This window comes from Manacus vitellinus, unplaced genomic scaffold (assembly GCF_001715985.3).
Source record: "Manacus vitellinus isolate BGI_N305 unplaced genomic scaffold, ASM171598v3 scaffold_3_pilon, whole genome shotgun sequence".
NCBI classification, from domain to species: Eukaryota; Metazoa; Chordata; class Aves; order Passeriformes; family Pipridae; genus Manacus; species Manacus vitellinus.
In genome coordinates this window covers 22,890,995-22,915,291 of record NW_021940535.1, presented here as the reverse complement: position 1 = coordinate 22,915,291, position 24,297 = coordinate 22,890,995, and the positions used below count along the sequence as shown (strand labels likewise).

At 38.9% G+C, this 24,297-nt stretch overlaps 1 protein-coding gene across 1 annotated transcript in view; it reads right to left on the bottom strand.

The window, feature by feature from the left end:
- Positions 1-24,055, bottom strand: part of NPVF (neuropeptide VF precursor) — a 36,142-nt gene extending 12,087 nt beyond the window's left edge. The window contains exon 1 of the mRNA XM_018075229.2: positions 23,952-24,055. The gene's annotated coding sequence lies outside the window, so the exon portion shown is untranslated. The remainder of the gene's footprint in view (positions 1-23,951) is intronic.
- Between the last annotated feature and the right edge of the window lie 242 nt (positions 24,056-24,297).

Here is a 24,297-nt window from a genome sequence, read left to right as displayed (position 1 = left end):
TCTCGATGCAGAAGAGCATAATGACTACCAATTTCACATCTCTCTGTGACAAACAGCTGTAAGATTCCTACTTTCACATGGATTCCTTTCTCTTTCTTGCCCTCCTGCTGTACATTAATTTCTCAATTAAAGTTCATCTCACCAGCCTCTCACACAGGATATCACTGTAATAGAAAGCTGAGGGGAGGTCAGTGTGGAACACCACAGGTGGATGCAAGGACTGAGCAAGAGGCAGGTCTTGAGCTTGATCTCCCCCTAACACAATGCCACGGATTTTGGTTCAGAACAGATGGATGTAACCGTTAATTTGATTAGTTGTGAGTGTGGTAGGGAGGTAATCACAGCAAAAGGGGATGAGCACAGTAGGTAGGTAATTTAAGTGTCATATGCTAGTCTGCTGTAGTGTCACAGCCATATTCTGCTCCACAGGTAACTGTGCCAATTACTTAGTGCAAATAAATAAATATAAGCGTCTAACAATCAGCTCGGTTGGCCAATCTACTCACTGTACCCTGAGCACTGAGAGAGAGGACATCACAAACTTGGCAACAGTGCTGGAGAGCTGCTTAAAAGAGTTAAGTGTTTGAATAGAGAGGTAGGGGATACCCAGAAGCTTTTGATTTTAATGGAAGTAACTGACCTTGGCATTCAGAAAAACTCAGTGTCTCTACTAATATCTCTCAGTATAACTTCCAGTGATTTTACTGTAGGTCAAAAAGAATATCTGAGGCCAAAAGGAACCAAACCTCTGCAGACTAATGGACGTATAATAGACATGTTTGCAGGACTGTGGTTTTAGATGAACACAAATTATTGGAAAGAAGTTTTATTACAAATTATTTCTAATTCTAATTAGAAAATTAATATTGTAGAGTCATAGGATCAGTTACATGTGGGGGATTTTTTGTTTCTTTTTGTTGCAAAAAACAAGGTGCCGGATGTGACATATCATAATCATTCTGTCTTATTCTTGAGCCTGAGATGTGAAGTTATATACTAAAAAATCTATCTTGATATCTACTTTGCCAAGAATCCCAAGATTGGACATTTGCTTGGGAAAAAAGCCCACATGTCCCCTACCTTGACTCTAAATCTACTGATTTAGATTGTAAGTTGGTATTTTCAGGGCGTATTTTTAATTAAACTATAGATAAAACCTTAGGATGCTTAGACATTAACAACTGGTTTTAGCTGGTGCTGTACTCAGCACTGGTCGATACAATACATACCACAATTTTTAGTCAGAATTTTGTATGCTCTGTCCTAGGTTAGGCCGTGGTAGTGCCTAAAACAGCTCATAATTTTCTATATTTTGCTTATATGTAGACCTTCATTATTGGTAAAAGTATCTAAATTGGGCTATTACACAGTTTGGCTAGCATTCTTCCTTTGGCCAAACACTGTTGTGTGCAAACGAAAGAGAAAAGCCACGCCAAAGGATTTATTCAGCAATGTCTCCCTTTAACCACATGAGGGCATGAGATGTTTATTTAAAAGAGTTTTTAGGCATATGATTGGGAAATGTATAAGGATAGGAAGCCTGCCTGGTAAACTGGGATCAGAATTATCACTTGCTTTTTTTTTGCAATCAAAGTACGCAGCAAACAATTATTGAAAATGACATTAACCTAAAATATAGTAGCAAACAAAAATACAGCATGGAAGGGAAAGAATATCAAAACAGATTTTAAATATCCCCATTAGTTAACCTGGCCTTTAAATATAGTTTTATGATTCTCTGTAAATAAAATCTGAAATCTTCCATATAACCCTGCATGTATGACTTTAATAACCTGAACATTTAAATTAAATGAGGAGGCTGCTCTGAGATATAGCAACCTATATCTGGAGTAAATCCATTTCATTAATTGCCTAGATTACATTAATTTTTGTCATTGACTTGCAAGATGAGTAATATGCTCTATACATCACAGCCCAGATCCAGCAAAGCACATAAAATCATAGTTAATGATGTTAAGTGCTTGAGTAGTTCTCCTTGAGCACATGCCTTAAGCTGAATATGTATTGAAGTGCATTCCAACACAGAGAAAGTGGTACAATCAAACCTTTAATTAGTTTTAAAATGGAATTCAAAATGCAATGCAATTCTTTGCACTTTACATTGAAAAAAATGCATGCTTTGAGACTCTCTCGGGACAGACATGACTAAACCCATTTATCCACTTTGGTTTCCAAAGGGAATGAATGTGTATTGTTTTCTGCTGTTGTTCTACCCTAAATTTATAAATTTATTTTGCTCAGTCAACTGGTTTGTTTACAGCAGAATATTTATAAGGCTATTTCCAAGTCTATTTTTTATGGATTTTTTATTTATAAGATAATTCACCGATCTTATTTGTATTTTAAAGGTTGGAACCTTTTTACTTCTGTTTCTGTAATTTTAAATCAAAGCAAAAATGATCAGCAGTCACACTGTATAAGCAAGTGTTCACAGTACCTGAAAGCTTGGTTTTTTTCAAAATAAGTAGAAAATTCTTTTCAAAATAAGTAGGAAATCAGGATTTTGTACTGCACATTTTCGATCCAGGTATTTGATCCAGCTCACACATTTCAGAGGAACTATAAATCTAGGTCTTGTATTTCATGCCATTTTGTGCTTTCAATTCTGCAGTATTTGCTATGTGCCTTTGACATACTGATACCTGTCTAAATAAAATTGCTGCACACAGGTGAATTCAAAATCCAAGAGGGAGCACTGTCCTGATCCTCTCAGAGAGAAGAAACTGAGAGAAGGAGTTATGAATTCAATCCATTCTTCAGCAAAACTTGAAGTACTGTCTTCTTTGTCTTTGGTATAAAAGCCATTACTTCTTTGTGGTAAATGTATTTCTACAGGGAGTCTAAATAATGCCCAGAGTAATAGCAGGCAGAGGCAAAACTATTCCTGAATATAATGTGGTTGGTACAGTACAGCAGAATTTGCTCTTGAACTAGCAGACTGCAGGTGTTGGTTACTTTTACCTGGGCTACAAAACCTTCCTATGTCAATGTCTAGGGTTAGATCCATTTTGTTTGCTCCAATGGTTGAATCTTGACATCTTGCATTTTTAAGTGCTCTATGAAAGCTTGCCTGAAAATCCTTCCCAACAAATGATAAAATCACTTGAGACTGCTGATCCACTTGTACAACAGAGAAGCTCACACATCCCTTGACTATGTTGTCCCTCAGAGTTAAAACACAAGTATGTGAGAGGAATTGCAACAAGAAGAGGATGTGTCCATATTGCATTCTTACCCTGGTAAAATGGCTACTGATGCTAAATGTGCACTTTCAGTCCCCAAAACAGTCTATAGTATGTTTGACTGCATTTCTTTGATGTTCCCAAATGTGTCTGCTCCTTGCTAGCAATGAAGCACTTGCATATCTTAATCTCCAAAGCTATCGGCTCATCTCCATGCTCTCTTAAATGAATGAGGCAATGAACAGGGTGTCAGATACTGTTTTCCAGTAAGTTTTGCTGATCCACTAATGCATCGAATATATTTGAATTTATTATTCACATAACTTTTTATGGAATACTATTATGCCAATTTGGTTGATAGCCACTGTAACCTTCTTAGTAAGTTACAGCATGGTGAGGTCACTATTCCTGGATGTGGTTTGCTGTATCATGCACTGTATGCTGAGGCCATACCATCCTCATATGAAGCAGAAGAGAGCAGCTAGTTGTTTTGATTTGTGGCTTTTTAAAAAAGATGTCTTGTTTTCAAATGGAGAACTGATTAGAGTGAACGATTTAATATTGCTCTTCCTCAAAAGCAGTGTGGTCTTGGGAAAGGATCAAACAGTCCCTCTAAGTTGGCTTCGACCTTCCTGACTTCATGTTGTTTTTAAATGAAATGTCTGACACATTCTCCGGCTGGGTTGTTATTTTGTTCTTCTTGACAAAGTAATTCAAAATTCACTGAAAAACAAGCTGAATGGAAGAGGGATTTTTTTTTATAGACATCTGTAGCTTCCTTTCAGAGCCGATATGATCTTTCATCTAGACAAAAAAGGCTTTGATCCAGACTCTAAGATCACCCTCTCTTCCAGTTAATTGGTGTTAGTGAGGTAGGTTTGACAGTCCCTAACGCAGTCTGCAAAATTCCTTACTCTGTTAAGACCTGTCTATTGTGGCTCAGTCAGCTCAAAGACATCAGCTTTTTCTCATTTGACTTCTGTCCCACTGGGGATGGTTACAGGTTTTATTTGCTTTCATTATTTTCTCTTGTAAAACCATTGAATGCCAACGAAGCAAAATACCTGTGAAATCAAGCTAAAGCATTGTCTTACAGATTTTCTTGTAACCTTTAGTTTTCACAAAAACTCACAGATAAGAGAGGAAAGGAGAGGATCATGTCAAAAAATGTGCTCTTTTTCTTTTAATATCTTGCCCGTTCTTGGGAGTGGTCATATCTGCTTTCCTTTTACATATTTGCTAATTGAAAAAAAAAGGCAAGCATCTTTCCTCCTACCATGTGTGCATCAGTTGTGCACTGTGCATTTTGAAGTATTATTCTCTAAAGAAAAATGGTCATTTCAAAATCCCAATTTTACTGAAAACAAAATCTGTTCCCTTCCTTCATGTTTGGACACGACAGAATAAAAGAAATCTTCTCCACTCTGTAGCAGTTGGCACTGATTGTAAGAATTTGGCAAAGAGATCATACTGTGTGGGGCTTTTTCTCAGGCTCCTGTGTTAATTCAGACTGTACACAGTGAATAAACAGAGCCCTCACAAACACACTATTATCAGAATGAGAGAAGAGACAGGAAAGAAAGACATAAAATTAATTTCCTTTTCTGTCTGGGGGGCACTGCAAAAACCCTTGTCACCTCCATCAGGGACCACTGCAACTCCAGATTGCCATCCCTAGACTGCAAGGAATATTACAACCGAAGAGCAAAACACTAACAATTGCACTAAAAGAGCACTAATATTACACCTAAAGAGCACTTACAATTTCCTGTGTGGACAGTCCAAGTTTCTCATGCTGAAAACCTTGCTGCTTCGTAATCTATCCTTTTCCAATGGAACTAATCACCTTTTTTCTCAGACAGTCTAACAATTACAATTACTCAGTTAAACTTCATATTTAAAAAAATTATGTACCCAAAAGTGTGTCAGCTTTTTCCTGCAACAGTGATTAGTCCCATACATTGCATTACGCTTTTACTTAGATCCTGTCCACTTCTTTAACTTTGCAGCTATGGTAAAGCTATAACTTCACCAGAAAATGTAATTTTTTCACTTGTTTGTGAGATGGTGGAAGTGAACAACCCCTGATGAAAAAGCACAGGTGAAAAGGATCCTTAAATAGGTGATTCAATCAAATGCTACCAGAACATGCAGCTGTCATGTTCCTGAGAATCTATGAGCAGTGACGATTTACCAGCTAGTCTTAAAGTACAAGCAAAAATACAATAGAGAAAAAATCCCATTTAAGTATCCTGCTGAGCTATTGCAGTATTGCTTTGGGTGCCAGCAGACAGGTCCCCAAACCAAAAGCTATTGACCATTGCATTACTGAAAAGTCTGACTCCAAATTAACTCAACATTCCAGAGCTATATTTTGGAAGGAGTGTAGTATCTTCATGGTGTGTTTATTGTCTGCAAAGCTAGGGGGTAAGCTTACTTGTGGCCCTGGCATCTGATCATGAGAGCATATATGAATTTCAATATTGAAAATATTAAAGAAGAAAGTAGAGATTCCTCATCTGCTAGGCATAAAAAGCACAAAGCAAAAATCACTATTAGTTGATATGTTTGAGAAACTATGTGACAGCTATGACCCTACAGCTTTTATTGATCTTGGCAGTTAGAGATTTAATATTGATTAGAAACTGATATACCACTGACATGCACGTATCCATTTTCTTCTGAATATATGTCTCATCTTTTTTCTCCAGGTTCATGTCTAGAGCAAAGATCTCAAGAGTTCAATGCACTACTCAATAGTAGCTTCTGCATCCCACAGCTATTTTTTTTTAGTGCAGCCTATTTCTAAAAGCTGATAGGAAGGCAGTGCCTTTGAACTGAAGTGAACATAGATATCTGCAGAGGATAAGGTTTGATCATAACTGAAACTCAGGTTTGGGAAAAAAAAAGGCAGAAAAATTAAATGAGGCTTCTATATTGATGAAAAAAATCCAAATCGCCATTGCAAATAAGAAGAGAAGCCAGCATGTAAATGAAGACACACATTTACAATTATTTTGCTAATGAGGGCCAAGACAAAAGACTGTTAAAAGAGCTAGTCCTCTGCTCAACAAAGAAGAGATATTGAAGGACAAAACCTCTTTTCACAAGTAATGCTGACATGTCCAAGTTGAAACCATCTGTGACAAACACATCAGTGGACATTGAGATTGTTCAGATGTGGGTGACTTTCAGGTTTTGTGGAGAAGACAGATATATAGCTCCAGTGGCTGGTCCTTGGGTGAGGAGCTTAGTTAGTTCATGATGGGGTTCATGGCCATGCGTGTGTGTAGCTTGGAGGGCTTGACCAAGCTGCCCTAGTCTGATCTGTTTTCCACACCAGCAGCTTCTGCCTCCTGTGGGATGGAGTGTCTCATCTCTGTGAGATTTGCAGCCTTCAAACTGCAGTTTACATGCTGTTCCAAGGGCTTCCTGACTTTCTGAAACATCCTCAGACTGCCACTTTTAGCAGTCACAGTTGCAGAAATGAAGGACGTGAGGATCATTACTCCAGTTCTGCAGCTGTGAGTAGTTGCTCCAGAGTCTGAAGAAGAAAACATAACATGACCAAGTGCAATAAGCAACCACTGTGTAGGGGTTGCCATTAATTTTGGACTGCGGATTTTTGTTTGTTTGATTGTGTTTAAGAGGTGTAACAATTTATTTTTAGCATAGTAGTGTGTAATTTTTCCATTGGCTGACTTCCTTAGGAAAGTGTTACAAATGTAGTGATTATTCTCTAGTATCCTGAGACAAGTGCCTAGCTGTTTCCATATCACTACTGAAATCTGAAACCAACGAGAGATTTGGGGCAGTTGTTAATATATACAGTACATATATAAACTCAAAATCTCCTACATGAGCTTAGGGTTTTTCTCATGTTTAAGCACTTAGGATTGATTTAAAGCGACTGATGGAATAACTAGGCTTTATGCATTAGACATGAAAGGCATTTGAACAAATTCCAGTTTGGCATTTAGGTCTGGCATTTTCAAGATTTGCTCTTAGCTCACTTTCTTTCAAGAAAATTGGGATTGTGCTTTCCTCAGCTCTTCAAGCATTTCCAGATAAATACCTTTGGAGAAGAGAAATCTGGCTAAAGAATGTGCTTGCTTTTTCTTCTTATTCACAGTTTCAGCAAGTTTTTGTATTTTTAACCTCTTCAGGTCTGAATTTGTGAGAAAGTTCAGTCATAGGCCAAGGAACTTCATTTACTTATCTCTAAGATTTTGGACTGGCATAGATATAATCTCATTAGGGTATCCATGGAGAATGACATGCAGGGGGAAGTAGCTTCTATTGTTTACTTGTACTCTATGTTGGGATAATCTGTGAAGCCCTAGTGGAGTTGTAACTCTGAACATGCTGATCAGAAGCATTAAGGAAATTAACATAAAGCTCTATTAATGGCTTAAGGGAATCTGACTAAACAAACAAGGCCACACTGAGCAATAAGTGTGAGTCTCAGACTGCATGACTTTCCTCATAACTACTCTAATTAATTGCTACAAAAGATTAATTTTATAATACAGCATGGATATCAAAGGGAATGGCTTAGTGATTTAAGTGTTACGTGTCTCCCCAGGAGATTCAGATTCAGTCCTTCATGCAGCTGTTGTCAGCCTTCAAAAATATAATAGCTAAAATGAATGTCTTGTATTTTACTGCTAGAGTTTCTATGGAATAAAGACCTCAGATGTTCTTCTGCTGAAGTCAGTGGTAGGTTGCTATTAATTGCATTAGAAGCAGAAGCAGGTCCACAAACATAAAAACCAAATTCAGCTTTGAAACTCTGTTTGCCCTCTTTCATAAATTTAAAACCATGTCTTCACACAAAATATCCTTGCCAAAATTCTGCTTTCCAGCAGTGGTCCAGCTATACGTGGTGACATGAGCTTCGTACAACTAATTTACAAGCTCACAAGTTGGATGTATAATTAGCTGAAATTGATTGCATCGGTTTCTCAATCAAGATGTGGCAGAACTGTGATTTAGTGTGTTTGAAAGTGCAGCAGAGCAGGATCCTACCTAGGCTATAAAATTTCTTATGAAATATGTTAAAGGAGATGATTGTAATGGCATGGCCTCTCCTTTGGTCACTCATTCAATTCTGCCCTAGTCCAGAAAAACTCCTCCTTGGAGGAGTTTGAGCCCAGTAAGTGCTTTCTTTTTGGATTGAAGCAAAGGGCTTTTTTATATGCTGCTCTGCTGCTGCCTAATAACCTGTAAGTAGGATTCTGAACTGGAACTTTCAGGTTAGAGGACAGAGCACTTGCCCAAGAGCTCAGGCACACAGAACAGGACTCACACCAGGTAACACTATTTGTCTAGTTGTCTGAGGGGATTGACTTTGCTCCCTTCATGATCCGCAGAGAAAAATATGCACTTTTCAGGTGCAATTCCTCTGACTTCAAGACTTGGGTTTTAGGAGAAGGTGAATGGCACCCAGACCGACTCGGTAACTCTACTTTTGGTTAAAGGTTTCCCAACTGCAATCAATCTGTTGCTTTGAATAGTTGCCAGTATTGCCTTTCAGTGGCACAACTGAGCCTGTGGTATCTATATGAATAGTTTTAGTGACAGCAAATATAAGACAACATGACTTTCATTAGTCCCAGTGAAGAGAGTGAAGTCAAGTCACATAATCTTATATTTGCAAGGCCACACACATAAGAAGTGCCCTGATAGCTCAGCTGATGTGTGATACCCTAACTGTACATCTGAGCCCAAAGGGTCATCAGCCAGGCTTGTTAATCACCTCAGTGAAGAACTGCCAAGCAGAACAATGTCCCTCTACTTGTAGATCTTGGCCGAAGCTGTTCTTATTTGATGGCTGGCCTGATCATTCCTCTCCAAAAACTTGTGAATGGAATCCAATAATGATTCTTGGTTTGTTTGCACAAGTGTTTCCATTGCTTCTCCCTCACTTAATATTTATTTGCATGAGCCAAGTTGGAGGCTTATGTTTTAAAGAAAATGAATGGTGAAATAAGACTCTGAATTCAGAATTAGGAGCCTAACTAGGTGACCTGATTTTTAAAAATGTCAATTGCCCAGAAAAGTCTTCCAGCTCTAGAGACCATTAAGAAAATCTTAGCTTTATAAGTTTTATTACAATTATTATTTATGGTATGTATTGCCATAGTATCCTGGCAGCGCACAAAGACCCATTGTGTGAGGCACTGTACGACCACAGAGATGAAAGTTACACGGATTAAAATTCCTGTTCCATGCCTGTTTCGCGGTGGAAACAAACTCAGAATATGCACACCTCACACAGCCCCTCTTTGGAAAACGTCTGTCAGCTATTCAGATGTTCTACTTTTAAATGAGACAGTCAAGCAGTAGCCTTCGCAGGGCAGAAGAGGAGCCAAGAAGCTTTGTCCTGTACACCCCATTATTTCTGAGACCCCTCTGGACAATGGTTAGAGACCCTCTCTGTTGCTCTCCATCCCTGGGCATGCCACAGTTGCTCAGTACGAGCCCAGCCAGCTCTCTGCATGCAGCACTAATGGCTTTGGCTGAACTGACAGGTCCCCTTATTTGCGGCTGTTTCTGTGCCTTTCACTCCCGATCAAAAATGTTTACAAAGGTGCAGTCAGGGGATGAAGGCGAGGGGAGCAGAAGAAAAAAAAATCCAATTTTGTTTGGAAACAGTTTCAGAGCTTAATTAGTAAGGAGGGGGGTGGGAAGGGGGACTGAACAGGTGGTGTATTATTCTGCCAGGGATCTTCAAATGGGAAGGAGTGCATATTGTTAGTTTGCTGCAGAATGAAAAATGAGAAGGTCGACAGTACCTGGATACCTAAGATTGGGTGAGCTGCTGAAGTAAGGTCAGAGTTATATGCACATACATACTCAAAAAAATCTGCATAGAAAAAAAATTCCTTTTTGCCCACAAGGGGACAGATCCCAGCTCCGCATCAGAGATTTACATGGATTCATATTCATTACATTAGCAGTAGCCACATTTAGCAGTGATTCCCAAAGGAGCAAGAAAATGATGGCCTTGAAGAAAGCTGCCACATTTCAAACTCTCCAGCTGTGCCTTGCCACCATTGCTACATTCCACTGCCAAATGCAGTAATTTATGAATTTGTCTTTTTTATCTGAAAAAAATGTTAATTTACAGAATGAAAAGAAGAATAGGAAAGGACTAACATGCCTGGAAAAGGAATGTCTGAATTTTCTTTTAACTGCTTTATAATTATTTCTCTGATGCTAAAAATACTATCTGTGTTCATAAGATAATTATTATTTTGCATTAGATGCTTAAAAGAAAGTTGGGATGCCAACAGATACAGCAGTCCAGCTTACAAAAATCATTCTAAAGACATGGTAGCCCAGCAAGACTACTACAGAGTTTGAATACATAGAGAATGAATTATGAATAGTAATGATTTTTTGCTTTGTTTCTTTAAGTACTGAGCATGTGCCATAAAAGAATAATAGATATTGCAGTTGTTTCAAAAAAGCTATTTTATGTTGCATAGGGTGGAACTTTGTGCATGTAAATCTGTTCTGGCAGGGCAAACTAGGACCTACACATTTTTTTTTTTTGGTGAAATTACTAGAGTAAAGCAAAGTCCTTGTAATTTGTCTGGCACCAAAAGGAAAAAATAATTATTCCTAATTAAATATCTGCGCCTCCTTTTGCATTGTTGCTGAAAGTATCATGCAGAGCTGTCTCTGGGACCGCTGAAAGAACTGACATTTGCAGGCTGAAAAACATGAGTAATAGTCTAACTTGTGGCTTCATTCTGTTTTGCAGTGTTTTGGTTTTCAGTCTAAGGGAAGCAAATCATACTGCATACATTTTTGGATTTTATGGAATACTTTAAGGCAGGAGATTAAAAGCACATCGTCCTGTAAAAGTTTCTGTACCTTGTGAGGCACCAGCTTGGTAGAGTCCAAGAGCAGCTTTGCCATGGCTTTCTTACATTGCAGATTAATAAGTAAGTTCAGCACTGTCACTGAGATGCAGAATAAACCCTTTCTAATTCAAAGAGTTTTGCTACTGTGGTGTTTAAAGGAGTGAGCATCCTGTTCAAATGAAAGTAGTTCACATCCAGGGATATCTGCCAGTAGATCAGCAGGTAGACCTGCATTAAAAGCTTTTTGTGCTCCTTTGTGAAACCAGGCATTTATAATGTCGACTAATTCTGGTGTCTTCCCCCTGGTGTTCAATGATTCCTAGTTTTATGGGCTACTTATTGAAGCAAAATTCTCCATTAACTTTTATAATGTCTCTACCATCATAAAGTCTCCTGCTCTGTTGACAAAATGAAGGCAGGGCACTGACAAAAGTTAATAATCAGCTCAAGATTCCAGGAAGGAAAGGTACATTTTGTACCTTGCTGGTGAAAGAGAAACTGTATGGGGTGAAAAAAATACCTCCTTATGGAGACTCTGCCCATCTTGTTCTGCACAAAGGCAATGCAGATTGACAGCCCGAGGGGAGACAGGATTCTTCCTATGGTCTCTGTCCCAGCACCCCTGGCACTGCAGGTGAGAGGACCCCACATGCTGTCCCTGCTGTATGTTGCCTGTGGCTTAGCAACCAGGTGGCATCTATGAGCGAGGTCCTCGAGTGCCTTTGACAGCAGGCAGAAGGTGCTTTGTTATGAGTCAAGGGGAAGGCTGATGTTGTGGGCTTAGTCAACACTGAATTCTCTATCTCTAGATATCTCCTAGGTTCCCTGCCAGTAAGGAAGAGAATAAAACAGTTCTCTCAGAAGGTCATTCTCATACATCACTGATCCTTCTTGTTGAACGTATTTCCCCCCTTAAGGGCTTCTTCTGTTCACTTTGTGCTATTCCTTCTTTTCCTTGCTCCCATACTGAAAATAACAATCTCCTGACCTTGTAAGTTTGTTTGCTGCTAGTATTTAGGGACTGTGAAGCAAAGTCTACTTTTACTTGTAAGCCTTTCATAGTGCCTCTGATTTTGATCATGGTATGTAGGATTTACACTTGTGTAAATGAAATCAGTACATGACCCATGACAGGGGCTCCTTAGTGGTCTTTTTTCTAGGCTGTGCAAATTAATTTTTCTTGAGTTTCCTCTCAGGATAGCATAAATTATGAGGCAAAATCCTATAATTCACTGCTGGGCTAGCAGCAGTAACTCCCCCTCTACTGCTTTCTTGCCAAAATTATGGGAGAATAGCTGGTGGTCTCAGCTCACATTTGCATGGCATGAACAAGAACAAGACAGAAAAATGCTTGCTCAGGTGGCATAAAAGTCATGTACTTATTGTTTCCACTGATTTGCTTCCAGTGTGGGAAACGCATTGGAGAGCACAGAGGCACTGTCTTGTGCCCTCTTGCTTCCTGGTTCCTCTTCACGTGTGAAGTAAAGAATATTAATGTTATGTAGAAATTGTGTGCTGATGAATGCACAAAATATTATATTGGATACCCCTGTTTGCTAAAATTTCATCATCAAGGCTTCTCTTTTTTTTCTTCCCTCTTCTTTGATTCAAGAGCTCTCTGTGTAAATATTAACTGTAGCTATCAAGAGGCAGAGCATTTCAAGAGACCTGGCCATTGGATGCCAACCTTTTAAATCATGATAATATTTCTTCTTGCACTGTGTTCTAAATGTTATGCCCTGTACTCACCCCACACAGAGACTTCTGCCTGATGGAAGTCTAAAAGACACAAGGCTCATCACAAGCCCTCTTGGTCTGAGGGCTACATCTGCACATACTGAGACTACCTGTTACTCCCTCTGACTGTTCACCATCAGCCACCCCCTCAGAAGACCTGGAGTGGATCAGGTGTCAAAGAGCAGAGCCTGAGAGGCAAGAAGCCCTGCAAATCCACTCCCCATTTCACAGCAACAATGTCACTGCATAGGCTGATGAATCAGATGGTAAAAGTGAAGAAGCTGCCAGATGAATGTATTGGCTGATACTGTTGTACTGCAGTCAGACCAACCCAGCTGGCTGAAGATGCTCCTGGCTTCTAGCACAAATCCTGTAATTCCTTGCATTAAGTAGGCAGAGATTACAGCAGCCTGGATTTTTCAGTTGTTTTGGTGACTGCTCAGCTTCATTTCAATTTGCTAATATATCATCATGCTTTTGAAATACATTTAACCTTCTTTATTGGCTTCCCAATGTAAAAGTATTACTATAAGCTCACTCATATTTGACAACAACTGGAGTTTTTCATGTTGAGATTCAGCCCTTACTCTCTGCTGAACTGTGAGAGTGAGTTACTACCTTGTAAGTGACTCACATGTATTTATTATTCTGTGTATAAAGGTCAGGTTTTAATGTCCTGTGTGATATATTGACGTGGCTCAAGATCAGGCCATCATTCAATCTTGAATGATAGATCTTAAATTATGATCCTGTGGAAGAGGAAAGAAATGAGAAATCACAACTTTTGTTTAACAAGCCTGAAAAAACACTTGCACATATGTGAGGTGGTGGTGGAAACCTGCCAATTTCAGAGGCTGGTTTGCTAAGCCATAGTACTGTGGCTCATGGAGCCCAGCTCAGAGAACTGAGACGGAATTTTTAGAAGCCAGATTCATTTCTATGTTTGCTTTCTGCTGAAGTCACTTGAAATGGAAAGATGCAGTATTAATAGATAGCAGGGCTCGTAGCAGACTCTAAAAGGAGAGTCCCCAAATATCTTTCTGAGTGTGTCTTGACATTCCCACATCTGCAAGGGACTTCTAGGTGACCTTACCTATACCTATGCAACAGAGTTGTCCTCAGGTATCTTTCTTCCTTATGCATATGCATAGCTTTTAGGCATTGTTCTGTTGAGTGTGCCAATAACCTTTGTGGATATTCCTGCAAATGCTCATGCCCTATGATAAAATTTTCAAGAATTCAGATCCTAGGCCCCAGAAGAATGTTGAGATGGCAGAAAGGCAGCAGTGGCACTGCTCTGCTTCCTGCCTTCCCACATGGAGGCAGGGCAGTGGTTACAAGAGGGGCACGAGAAGTGTGGCTTTCAAGGGTAGAGGCAGGACTAGAGCATAAAACACATCTTCTGGTGCTCCACCAACTTGGCAGTCCCTGTGAGCTCTGCCAACAGTGTAATACAGAACAGGTTAGGCCACTATAGGGAAAAAACCCTGAAAACTAGCTCAAAGCTGCCTTCTTATCTCTCCTCCTGAGTTGTTCTAGGACAGAGTTTCATGTAGTTGAAGATTTAGCCACAAACCTTATATTTTTAAAATGTTTTACACAGACAGCCTACTCATCCTCAAGAGACTTCAGAAATATAAGAAAAATTTTTTGTTGTGATTTCTTATCTGATGAGGAGGAACAGAAATTCTTCTATTCTATTAATCTGCTTTTAATGTTGCTGACAATTAGCTCAAACCTTGCTCGGTAAGTGGCAGTTTTCAGTGTCAGCACCAACACTCTCTGACTTCATTCAGAAATTAAAGACCTAAGAAATATTGGTTACACATAGCTGTTGTGGGTTTGGCTATCTGGAAGAAAATATGGGACTGGAGAAGAATGTAATCCATTATCTGTTTTAACTTGTGTCTCTCTGTATCTTCATGTCTTATACTACCTGAGAACAGTAATTTTTTGCAGTTATTTATCCCAGGGCTGTGATAAACAAAGTACAGAAGTGCATAATGAAACTAAGATTGGGCAAAATTTTACTGAATTTGAGAGCTGGGAACTTAAGTGGGAAACTGAGTGGCAATGATTTTAGTGACTTTCTTTATGTAGATTTCTGCTACTGCACTTTCTCTGTCCCGTTAGTAGTGATGGGGTCATTCTACGTTCATACTGCCATAAGGGAGAATAGAATTTCATGCAACTCTGTCTACTGTTGGGAAAGTAAGTTCCTTAGGAAAAATAATAATAATATAGTTAAATGTGGGATCAGTGTTTGACTGGAATAGTTCAGTACCTGTTATTCTTATTAATAGAAAAAATCCTACTTACTCTGTCATGCATATGGAAATATGACTTCCTTTTAAACTGGAGAAGGAAATTACAGTAATGAGATTGGTTATTTAGACAGGGAAATGTTGGCTGCGTATAGCAAATGCGGGCTTCCTGCCCCTTCCACTTCGGATACGTTCTACAGATGTGGCCCTTGTTGATTTTAGTCTTAAATATTATTTAGATTTGACTTATGGTTATGGTACTTCTGAGTCAGTAAAAAAATCAGAACTGAGTGGTCTTAAAAAGTAGTTTCTTACTAATTCTTAAGTAAAATAAAATAATTTTTGTAAATAACATGGTAATTAGATACACCATAGGAATAACTGTTTTCCAGTGTTGTCTAAGTTACCTTTTTATGACTGCTGTATACATGAGTTCCAAATCAGTGTCTTCATATAAACAGTCATTTCTTATATCTCGTCACTATCTAGCTGACTTCTGTTATATTCTTCGTCTCAAGTAGGTGAATAATTTATACTGTTTATTGTGCACCCAGTTTACAAAAAATTCTACTATTTCTCTCAAATAAATCTGAGAATTCAAAATAAGAAAGTGTTCAAAATATCCCCAAAATGTCAAAATCAAACTCTATTTGATGAAAACAAAACATGAGAAGTCCTGTGTTGCAAAATTGAAAATAACATTCAATCTTTTAAATCAGATTGAATCAGATTTTTTTTTCTGTCTCCACTGAATGGTGTCTTGAAAATCTTATTTAGCATTTCATCAGGGCTGTAGTGTGCATTTCTATGAGGCCACACCTGTCATTATATACTGGGTGCATCTGATGCCTTTGATGCCTTTAATAGGTGAGGAGGTTGCCCAGGAAAGATAATTTAACAAAGGTATTCAGCCTTTAGAGAGAAGCAGAAATATGGAAAACACAAATGACAACTCTGCTCAAGCATTGTAGCAATCAGCTGAGCCCCCATTAATTTCATAGAGTCATAGAATGGCTTGAGTGGGAACGGACATCAAAGATCATCTAGTTCCAACCCCCTGCCATGGGCAGGGACACCTTCCACTAGACCAGATTGCTCGGAGTTCCATTCAGCCTGGCCTTGTGCACTTCCAGGGAACAAATTCTCTGGACCACCTGTTCCAGTGCCTCACCACCCTCATAGTAGAGAGCGTTTTCCTAATATCTATTCTAAACCTACTCTCAGTTTGAATCCATTCCTCCTTCTCCTGTCACTATCTGCTCTTGTAAATAGTCTCTCTCCATTTTTCTTGTAGGCCCCCTTCAGGTAAGGGAAGGACACAGTTGGGGTACCCTGAAGCCTTCCCTTTTAAACTGATCCAAAATATTTTCTTTTGATTTGGAAAAAAACCCTCAACCCTACATTATTCCATGCAAACTGCCCTTGCCAAACTACACACTTTGCTTGCATTTTTTCTGTCAAAATGTTGAAATGTTAAAAAAAATTTTGGACATTACTGATATCTTTCTTCTCCCACATTCCAAGTGAACAGATAAAACTCATGCACTTTGAATAACGATTTTATGTGTCTGATCTGATTGTCCTGGTTAAAAAATTGTAATCCTTACAACTACACTGACAGCTCTATTTAATGCACAAAAGTTAGGGAATATGCATGCTCTGCCTGGATTTGTGAGAGGTCGGAAAGCCCCAAGCCAAGAATTCTGTGCTTGTCACGCAGTGCGGCCATACGCAGCTGGCTTTGTCGGGGCCAGCCTGGCTGGTGTCTATACAGTCTTGGCCAACATTGCACTGTATAAAACCTGAGCAGATCTCACACCAGAGAAGGTCTTTGCTTGGCACAGAGCATTAAGGGCTGGGGAATGTCCTTCTGCCTCCACTGCCAACCCAGCACAGTTGCAGAACCTGCCTCATTATTTATTCATTGGCATAAAAAATGTTTCTCTGCAGTGTGACATGCACAATGGAGACAGCCTTGAAATTAAATAGCTTTCTGCACTTGCTAGTATACCTAGGCAACATCATTAGATCATGTTCATAGAATTTGTTCATTGCAATCTGTTATGCAAAACGGAGAAATATTTGGGTCAGATGGATATAAAGGGGTTTGGAAAATATATTTGCTCTTCATTATTTACATAAACAGGAAATTATTTAAAAAAATCCCAAACGTGAAATCTTTCAAAATTAATGGCAATTTTTTTATATTTATATCCAGAAACCTTTTTTAGTTCTATGCGTCTCAGGTTTTCAGGACTCTTCCATTAACTCAGAAATGAAATCCCAAGCCTTAGCTGTGCTCTCATTTTATTAGTGTGATAGAGTGATAATCTCACAAGGATCCTAATAAGTGCATGAGAAAAAAAAGAATGAGCTAAATGGGGATGTGAAAATGATCTGGCCCAATGCTATTATATAGGTCTTATACTTTTTTTTTCTGGCTGTTCTATAATAGGATATTTGCAAATTCTTCTCTCAGCAGGTTTTGAACATGAACTTGCATTACTATTCTTACAAAATAATAAACAGCTTTGGGCTATAAAATCTCTCAAATTGTTTTCCACAGAAGGGATTTGCATGCTGACTCATTCCTACTGTATTTATAACCTATCGCCAAACCACTGCAACTGCAGGATTTCTAATAAAGCTATGGAAATTACATGCATTGCAATGGGAGTTGAATACATTTACATTTGTAGTATTTTACCATTTCAAAATTTATGGCAGATTACCTTGTTTGTGCATGTCTGACTTAAATGGTTGTTTTTTATAGCAGAAAATAGTAGTTTATGGTGGTATTCCCAGTAGAAGGCTTTTATGAATCCACCATATGGAGTATTACATAAAACTAAACTTGTATCGGGAGTGATTTTATGTATAGTAAGACAGGGAACATCACCAAGAATTAGTAATTACAGAAAATGTCCAAAACCTTGAAATTTTAAAAATGTGGGTTTGTTTAGATTTGGGGTTTTTTGTTCAGTTGATTGGGTTTTCTTCCAATATTTTTTAACTTCTGTCAATAAGTGCCCAAATCCCTGCTTTTTCATGTGGGAAAAATCTTCATTGTCTGCAGCAAATCCTGGGCAATGCAAGAAAATAACATTTACTGCAGCTGACCATCTCTCCCTGCAACCTCCCTTTAGGGAACCCTTCATGGAGTTGTGATGTTTGGCACATGAGAGATGTGGTGATTTATGTAGAAGAAGACTAAGGATATCTGCACAGTCTTCCTATTTTTCCAAACACCTATGTCAGCTCATATATTGCAATCACAGCTACTTTCTTCAACATTGGTGATAGAAAATGGTCATTTTGCTGTGTCTTCCTACGAAAGTAAGGAGCAAACTTCTGCTACCAAAAACTGCAGCCAGCAAAAGTATCATAATTCTGTAGGAGAACATGAAGATGAGCAAGGCTATTCTCATGGAAATATGTGTTTGCATAAGTACTGACATCAGGAGACTCTGCACAGCTTTCTCAAAGAGGACCTCATGGATTTGGGAGTCAGTCAGCCAGCAAAAAGAAATGTGCCATGAAAAGTAGGTAACCAGTCACACCAAAAGAGCAGCAGATGGTGCATCCGTGAAGCAATTGTCACTGCCAAGAGCCTGGCATATTCTGCAGGCTGAAATGTATCTGCCTCATTAATGGAGCACTTGACCAGGGAATATCTAAGGAAATCTAGATATCTCTGAAAATACAAGCTGTGAGGTTTATATTTGAGATGTAAGGAAGAAGATGGAAAAGGGATGGGAAAGAGAGCCAACTGTAGGTATCCAATCCCGCTTCTTATACTGGTCCCAACCCTAGCAGGAACTCCTGGGCAGTACAAAGCAGGTGTTGACCCCAAGGCACAGTGTGTTAGGGATGGTGACCCAGGTAACCATTGCTTTTCTACACTTTTCCAACCCTGTGTGGCAACTCGCTCGTTACATCAAATTGGTTTAGGAATGAGACCATATGGCCAGCTCTGCTCACTGTGGGGAATTCACACATTAAGGGAACTGTGCATTTTCTAGCAGTGAGAAAGGACCAAATCTGAAAGAACAGTCCAGCCCTTAGGACTTGATAGCCATATCTGTAGAATGGCACCAAAACCTACCATATGGGTTTGCTGTATAGCTTTAGGGTAATTTGTGTGATCAGTGCAGAATTTCATATTCTTGTTCATTTTCCTACAGAAATCTCTCTTACTTCAGAGTCTTGAAATCAGAGAGGATTTCAGATCAGGCTGCCACATGTATATCGACATATCCTGGGTAGCTGTCAGCATCTGAAACATTTCAAGATCAAATAGGGCTATTTTATAATCTTAGCTGACCTTTTTAGAAGCCTGGAGCCTTTGTGGCTCAGAAATATTACCGCTTATACCTGTGGAAAGGATGTTGTGTGAGAGAGCTCACTCTGCGCTTTGCTCTGGGAGAAATCCTCAGCCGGCTTATGGGCTCGGAAACCCAGGAGTATGTGCTAACATCACTGCTCCCACCAGCTAAGAAGTTGCCTCTTGGCCTCTCTAATGAATTGAATCACTCTCTCTTTGCTTTTTCATTAACTGATGTATCATAATCTTACAGCTGTCTTCTCTCGATCTAAATTGCACACTAACACTGTACATTATTGATTAAATGAGTCTACAAATGTCTTTTTAATACTGTATGGGTTGATCAGTCTTCTCAGTTAATGTGTAGCACCTCCAGTGGGCTTTAAAACCTACTGAAGCAGCTTTTAACCAGATCTTACTGGGAAAGAAAGAACTGCACGAGAGTCTGTGCTCACACGCACGTTGAGGTATGTGTTTTGGCAGTGGGGAATTAGTAACGATTTCACTTACTACGCTAAAAAGCTCCCTGTGTTCACAGATTTGGATTTTGATAATCACAACTGCTGATCTTACTCTTTGCAACTAAAACAATTCACAGGAGATGGTTGTTATGTACTCCAGTGGCAAGGCTGCACTGTAACAGTTGAGCTAGTTTAACAGCTAATTTGGCTTTTTGTGTGACTTGTTTTGGAGGACAGGTTTCAAAGTTTTTCTTAATTTTTTTTCTTTTTTGGCTTTTAAGAAATTTTATATACACAGGACTGTAATAACTACACTGCCCAACTTTGACACTTGATAGTAAAAATAATAGCATTCTGTCTTTTTCAAGTGAGTCTTTGCATTACATAAATTACTTTCAGGAATTACTCTAGTGTCTATTATAACTAGTTTGTTTATTATTGTAATTTTCCTTTTGCTTTCACTTCTTAAATTTAAATTCCTCTCTATTGCCCTTCATGATCCAATCTACATGCAAGTATTGTTCCTTTTATAATGCAGTAGAAAAACATGTTTGTGTTTTTGGGTAGGTGTCATTTATATCTGGTTTCATAGTATTAGAGAAAATTGGGCTGAAAGAGCCTGGATAGATCACCTAAAATCTACCCCATTCTATTTTAAACAGGGAGACAAAAATGAGGTTTTATATGCACATATTTCCTGAAATACAAACTTTACCTTTTTTTTTTGTGCAAATGTTTTGCACAAAAAAAGGCACTGAACCAATAAAAACAGAGCTCTAGTCAAAAGGAACAGGTCTTGTGAGGGCATTTGTGCTCTCTGGGTGCACTTCTCACGAGGGGCTTTGCTGCAGGTGCATAGCCAAAATCAACCCAAAGCATTTTCCCTCCTTTGTCATTATTCAGATGGACATCTGCAAATGTCCACCAAATAAACTCCAAATCACCAAATAAACTCCAAACCTCTGTGCAAATTGGGTTGGTATGGGTACATTTAGTTCATACAAAGCTTTGAAAGGCAAATAAATGGTTTTAATTCTTAGCTGGTAACAGGGCTGAGAAATGCCACCTGCCCAGTGACTCTTGGAGTCACTGACCATGGAGAAATGAACAGTAAGAAAAAGAAGCCTCAAGACAGGGCATCAGACCTGAATTAAATGAGAAGGTAGCAGCTAGACTGGAGAGACTGGGGAAGGCACAGCAGCAGGAATAATATTGAGAATGTGGTTGGTTGCTGCTCCTGCTCCTGGGTGATGGACATCTCCAGAATCCATGTAAGTTTTAAAAGATGGAAAATTTTACTTATACCTCAGTAAAGCAGCTTCTCCCAGGGAATCAAACATTTAGCTCCTTGTCAGATCCTTTGAGCCATACATTAGCAATGAAAAAGTGATATTGCCACTATCGTCCCTGATGATTCAGCAAGGAGCAAAACATGATAGCCTTTCTAACAAGGCTGTTATTCAGATATATCACTCAGCTTCCACACTCCAACTGCTCACTGGTTCAGAGTGTTAATGCTCTGCATATTGTGCTTAATAGAATTTTAAATTATTTTGATTAAAGTGTCAAGGGATGAGGATTTAAGATTGATCAAAACTACTTGCTTGTGCTGTGGCAGTTGTTAACCAGCCACTTTCCAGAACAGGCTTAAGTGATGTAACATTCAGACACGAGAAATACAAGGAAATGCTTCTCCTAAGTTCATACTGGGGGACTAAGAGGGAAAGGAATATACTAAGAGAACATACATTTCACAAACAGTGAATGACTTGGGGTCCCAGTCTTTCTTTAAAGGAAGTTGATGGCGCCTTTACCATTGCCTTCTGTTCAACGGCAATTCAACCATGGATGTGCAATAATGAAAATCCAGTACAGAAAGGTTTCACTATTTTGAGCAGACATTGCAAGCATTAAAATATGATTAGATAATGGAGAAAATAAACAATGGAGGTTTGTCTGACTATGAAGTCAAGTATCTGGAAGTAGAGTCAGTCAGAAGTAAGCTCTTGCTTTGAAACTCACCTACTTGGTAGGGGCAGGGCTCTTAAGCTCTTGCTTTGAAACTCACCTACTTGGTAGGGGCAGGGCTCTTAAGTGATGGTTGTTTAATTATGGCGACAAAGAAAGAGTAAGATGTTCCCATCATATATTGCTTTCAGCTAAAAAGAAGTATTTTGACATGTGTAACTTTTAATATACAAATAAATGCACTGAAGTTAATGTAAGGAGAACATTCACGATTCTTGCATGTGTATGTGTGCCTCAGTCATCCTCTGAGTGGAATCTTAGAGTACATGGTGCCAAAATCATTGTCTTAGATAGCTAGTTTGTTAATATTTTGACATGAATCAGAGTACAGTGGCCTGGACTGCACTAGTAATGCCATGAAACATAATCTATTCCAGTCCTCTTCAAGGTGATGCAGTGCTCTTCTCTACTTTGCTTCTAAAATAAAGAATAACACTTCATACAGCTCTTGCTATGGCATTTAATTAAAATATAATTGCTTACAATCTCAATGGAATTTGCATCCAGATCTGTAAATGACCATATGGCACTTTATGATAGAATATCCTGGGCCAGACTGGTTGGTACGATCTAGCTGCCCATGTTCCTTTAACAATGCAAAGCAGTCATAAACTCACCTTAAGTGTCTGCTTACGTCAGGTTTACAGCCACTCTGAGTGACTGCACCGCTGAAGCCACCTCTTGCACTACATAGCAGGTTGTTTAAAATGCATTGTTGAAATGACAAGTTTGATGGGAAATAGCATGGTCTTCCACTTGGTGTAACCTAAAGAGTAATAATAATTACTGCTGCTGACTAGAATTATTGCGATAGAAGCAAATGTTTTGATTGTTGGTCTGTTCAGCAGTTAAGCGTGAGCTACAATAACAGTCAAAAACCATTTACCTGAAATGGCTTAGTGGTGGAGTTGGTGGTGCTAGGTTAAAGGTTGGACTTGACCTTAAAGGTCTTTTCCAACCTAAATAATTCTATGACGCTATGATTCTGTGAAAATTGGACTATTTATTGTTCACTAAGTAAATCTTAGATTAAAATCAGGAAAATAGGTGATGCTTTAAAAAATTTTTAATAGATTAAACTAAAGAATATAGAAGATCCAGAAGCTGAAAATGAAAATGTATGATAGAAGTCCACCTTAATGGTTCTTGATTTGTGTGAGTTGACAGTTACATCTGTGGTCTGTTGTACAACACAAAGAGAGCAGGAAAAGAGCATTTTAAGTACAGCTGTGTTTTTCTATAGTCACTTTCATAATAGTTCCTCAAAGTATGCTTTCAGAGAAACAACAAATATGAATATTTCATATCAATCCACAAAAAAATGTACCTATCTATTGTTGCATAATACAAAATCTCTGCTTATGCACACTCCTCTAGCCATTGAACAGTCTGGTGGTCTGAAGGCATTTGATGTATTAATTTCATTCTGTTTGCAGTGGGGACATCCAGAACTGCAGCCATTTAGCAGACAAATGAATATACAGAAGCATTAAAACATATTAAATACTCACGTATGTGTTTAACTGCAAGTATATGACTAATCTTTTTGAATCCAGAGGCAGCAAGGCATACATCTTTAGCAGGTACTTAAGAATTTTGTTAAATGGAGATCATACGGCATTAGCTCCTTTACTGGAGTATTATATGGTGAAATTGTCACAGGGATTATGATGCAGGAAGCAGGAGAGCAGTGCTGCAGTCACACTGCCTGCCTTGTGCACTCTCACTGCATTCACCATGTAGCAGTGTGTCCTCCATGAACTGTTTGGACCACCTACAGGCACCTGTAGGATAGACCTTAGATGAAATATATGATGACACCTGTGAGTTGTCAAAGTTGACCTTACACCGGGAATGAGAAAATCTTGACTAAATGGAAATTAGGGAGAAAAAAAAGGAATTTAGAGCTGGGGGGACACTGCAGGTAGAAGCAGCACTGAAGTTTTTGTGCTGTATTTCACGGTATGGAGCAACTTCCATCCCTGTACGCAAGTCAGAGTGCAGCCTGCACCAGATCAGGGCTAAGTTGGCACTGTTGCTACTGCCAGATCGATACATACCTGGTGGCTGCTGCTATTGAATGGACTCAAGTGCCTTGTAAAACAGGGCAGATACCGGATTGAATCAATGAAGGTGTTGCCCGTCGTTCATGGACCTTGGATCCTGGCATAACCAGGGAGCTAATGCTGCAAAGGTAGAGCAAAGTTAGTTTTCTAGAGAAAAGTTACATCATAATTTACAAAGTAACCTTTACATGGTGAGGAAAAGGATTTTTCACAGTGACAAAAGGCAAGAACCTGGATCTCATTCTGAAACTTTCCATTTTTTATACCTCTGTCTGCATTTAAATTAAATAGAGGGACACATCTGCAGCCAACAAAATTATGTAAAAGCTACCCATATAAA